Source organism: Nannospalax galili, unplaced genomic scaffold (genome assembly GCF_000622305.1).
Source record: "Nannospalax galili isolate Female #2095 unplaced genomic scaffold, S.galili_v1.0 scaffold314, whole genome shotgun sequence".
Classification (NCBI taxonomy): domain Eukaryota; kingdom Metazoa; phylum Chordata; class Mammalia; order Rodentia; family Spalacidae; genus Nannospalax; species Nannospalax galili.
In genome coordinates this window covers 592,866-597,262 of record NW_008334709.1, presented here as the reverse complement: position 1 = coordinate 597,262, position 4,397 = coordinate 592,866, and the positions used below count along the sequence as shown (strand labels likewise).

Sequence of the window (4,397 nt, the reverse complement as noted above, 5' to 3'; positions counted from 1 at the left end):
CACATAGCAGCTAACAACTGTCTGTAACTCTAGTTCCAGGGAATCTGACACTCTCTTCTGACCTCCAAGGGCATTTCATGACACAGGTACACTTACACACATGCAGTCAATATACTCATACACACAAAAAATAAAAATAATAAAATATTTTTAAAACATTTAAAAAAAATTATTGAGTTTTGTACACAATTCTTAATCAAATTTAAACCTCCCCCCCATCTATGCCCTACCATTTCCCCAATGAACTTCATGAAGTCTGCCATAAACATTAATTCCTATCTAGTCAAGCATTTGTCTGGAGGTCCTTCAGTGTAAACATCCCCCAGAGTCTAGTCAACCCATCTAGATACCATTTAAGGCATACTCTCCTTCATCCAGCATCAATTAGTCTCCAATATTTCTCAGTCTAGTACTGGCCCACCACCTATTTTTTTCTTCCCCTCTGGACCCTTATTTATTGGATAGGCATGGGTCATGTGCTCCATGCCACCATTGCCACAAGTTCACATGCGCAAACTTCCAGTGGCCTGAAAACCTCTGCTTCCCTGTGTTTATGAACCAGCCCTGGCTCTTACAGTCTTTCTGCCCCTTCTTCCACAGCAGTTCCTAAGTCCTCCTATTCAAGATTATACATTCTGCAGTCTCTTATTCTTTAAAACTTGGCCAGTTCTGGCCTTCTGTGGACATCACACTCTGTTGTATATGGAAGCTTTACTAGTGAGTCTTGAGGGATGCATTAGTTTTCTCTCTACTGCTCTACTCCTCATTCCTCTAAGTTCCATGATCCTTAGGTGTAGAGTTTCAACTATAGATGTGTCACCTAGTACTTGCCATCTCTCAAACATATATTCTCTGTGTCTGACCAGTTGTGGAATTCTGCAGCAGGTATACATATGCACTAATGTTCAGACACTGTATGGGCATTTCTTACAGGATTTCAGGAGCATCACATTTCCCTCTGGGTTTCCTAACCCCCAAAGATTCATTTACCTCTATTTTTTCACTCCCATCTGGCCTCCTATCCTCCTTCGCCAGTCCCAGTGCTCTCATTTTCCCCACGCTCCCCCCAATAACATCAATGTCCCACCATCCCCCCTCTCCGGACTTCTACCATACACACACCATGGCCACCTGTATGTCCCTCCCTCCTGTACTCCCTAACGAACACCTGGTTTCTCTACCTGCCCCCCAATAACATCTATTCCCTATAATTCCCTTCTTTTGGCTTCTTTCTTTTCCTTTACCTCTGTGCATCCTTTCCATTTTCTTGGCTCCTGGTGTTATATTGGAATTTATATACTAGCTTACAGCATTTTAGTGCTACAATCCACAAATGAGGAAGAACAGATATCACTTGCTTTCCTGCATTTGTGTTACTTCACTTAGTATAACACTCTCTAGTTCCATCTATTTACATGCAAATTTCATAATTTCATTTTTTCTTACTGCTGAGTAGAACTACATTTGTATCACAATTTCATTATCCATGTTACTTGAGGGACATTTAGGTTGTTTCCATTTCTTAGCTATTGTGAAGAAAGTAGCAACAAACATGGTTGTACAGGTATCTTTACATTATGATGAGCCTTTTGGATATATCCCAAGGAGTGGTATAACTGGATCATATGGTAGGTTCATTTTAGGTTTTTTGGAAGTTCTCCACATTGTTTTCCATAGGGGTTGCATGAGTTTGTGTTCCCACCCAGCAGTGAATGAGTGTTCCTCTTTTTCCACATCATCTCCAGCATTAAAGTTTTATATTGAGGTCTTTGATCCATTTGGAGTTGACTTTTGTACAGTGTGAAAGATAAAGGTCCAATTTCATTCTTCAAGAGGAGATCCAGTTTTGCCAGCACCATATGTTGAAGATGGTGTCTTTTGCCCATGTGTGTTCTTGGCATCTTTGTCAAATATCTGGTGGCTGAAATTTCATATACTCATATTTGGGGCTTCTATTCTGTTCCATTGATATATGTATCTATTTTTGTATCAGTACTATGTGATTTTTATGACTATAGTTCTGTAGTATAATCTAAGATCTGATAGGGTGATTCCCCCCAACGTTGTTCTTTTGCCCAAGATTGCTTTGGCTATTCAGGGTCTTTTGTGATTCCATATGAATTTTAGTATAATTTGTTTAATCTCTGTGAAGAATGTCATCACATTTTGATTGAAATGCATTGAATCTATAAATTGCTTTTGGTAAGATGGTCAGTTTTCACAATGTTGATTCTACCAATCTATGAGCATGGTAGGTCTTTCCATCTCCTAGTGTTTTCCTCTATCTCTTTCCTTAGAGATTTGAAATTTTCATTGTAGAGATCTTTCATGTCTTGGTTAGTTTATTCCTAAATATTTTATTTTTTAAGCTATTGTTAATGGGAGGGTTTCCTTGAATGCTTTTTCTGATTGCTTATTATTGGATTATAGAAAGGCTACTCATTTCTGTAAGCTGATTTTGTAACCTGAAAGTTTGGTAATTTCTAACAGTTTTTTAGTGGAGTTTTTGGGATCTCTTATGTATAATATCATGTCTTCTACACATAAGATAATTTTACCTCTTCTTTTCCAATTAGTACCCATTTAATTTCCTTCTCTTGTCTTATTGCTCTTGCAAGAGTTTCACCCAAACTCAGTAATAGTAGGTTACTTTAATACCCAACTGTCTTCAATGGACAGATCAGCCCGACAAGAATAAACAGAGAGACATCTGAATTAAATGACATCCTGCATGGAATGGACCTAACAGCCTCAGAATATTCCACCCAAGCACCAGAAAATACGTTTCCTACGTAGCAGCCTATGCACATTTCTCTAAAATTGACCACAGTGTGGGACACAAAACAAACCTCAACATATACAAAAAACTGAAATAATTTCATGCATTCTAAAAGACCACAATTCAATAAAGCTTACATTCAAGAGCAAAAGAGGCTTTTGTAAATTCACAAACTCATGGAGATTAAACAACACACTTTTGAATGATGAATGGGTCAAAGAAGAGATTAAGAAAGAAATAAAAGTATTCCTGGAAGTGAGGGAGGCAGAGGCGACCACTGCCAGGCTCTGCCGAGTGCATTTGGGTTGGCAGTTCTAGGCTGTTTGGGCCACCTGGAACAATCCAAGGGGAGACTCAGTTGGAAGTTGTAAACTGAGAGTCATCCCTGTGATTCCAACCGTGGGTTCCCCTGCCTAGTCCTGTGGCTGCAGTTAAGGCTTCCAGTGCTTCAGAGCATCAACCAGCTTTACAGCCTTCAGGGTGCCCAGTGCATACAAGAGAAGGACAGGCTGTCCACAGAGTACAACAGCATCTGGTCCAAGCTGTGAGATCAAAGCACACTCCTTGCCTGCCCACCAAGATCAGGGCATTCCACATTACCAACACTGCAGCTAAGAATAAAGAGAAACTTCACCCTTCAAATTTGATAACACCAGCAAATCAGACTCCATCCCCAGATCAGCCTTTCACATTGTCTACTACCAGGGAGGAGTCATCTATTCCAAGAGCAGACTCTGAGAAAAAAATGGGTTTATCCTTCAGGACAGATATTCTTTAATGCAATGCTACAGAAAGGGTGGGAATGGAAAGATGATGATATCAATCAGAAAGATATGTATAATATCATTAGAATTGATAATCAGAATAATGAGCAAGCATGAAAGGAGATTTTGAAGTGGGAAGTCCTTCATGCTCATGATTGTCCTTCTGGCCTACCATTGGTCAGATTTGGAGGTAAAACAAGAGAGTAATCATCAAGAGCAAAAATTCCATCATATATGGGGTATGAGTCACTTTTGACAGGCAGGACTGGATTATCTACTATTGTGGTACAGGAGTTAGGTACGTGACTGATTACTATGATGGAGGTGAATTCAACAAGGACCACTAGTTCTCCATCTTGGATGTGCATCATGCCTTTGGTTTATTCTCAGCAGTATGGTACAGAATGAAGGTCACTTGTTAGTGCTGGACTTCAAAACCACTCTTTTACTGGGAAATTATTATAAACTATTTTTTTTTCTGAGAGATACATTAAAATATTTTCTCCAAATGAGATTGCACTCATAACATCACAGTGGGTAATCACACTTGATCTTTTGTTCAGCAAAGAATGCCATTGCTCTTTTAATGTTTGAGTCTCATTTTGCTTTGTAGTTGCTAGAGATCATTTTAAGTTTTTTTCCCCCAATTTGGTGTAACTGGGAAGCAGTCCCTTATTTTTCCCATTAACTACAGTATTGCCTGTTATTTCATGTAGAAAAATCTGAACAACCTCTGAAAAACAGCTTTTCAAAAAAAAAAAAAAAAAAGCTGTCCTTATTCTCAGGAATAAAAAATAAAGAACCAGAACCTTGGTTGCTTTTACCTGGTTAAATATTTTGTCCAAATTTTTTCA

General features: G+C 38.8%; 1 pseudogene; it reads left to right on the top strand.

The window, feature by feature from the left end:
- The window catches only part of LOC103731147, a 24,633-nt pseudogene extending 20,668 nt beyond the window's left edge, over positions 1 to 3,965 (top strand).
- Positions 3,966 to 4,397: the final 432 nt, after the last annotated feature.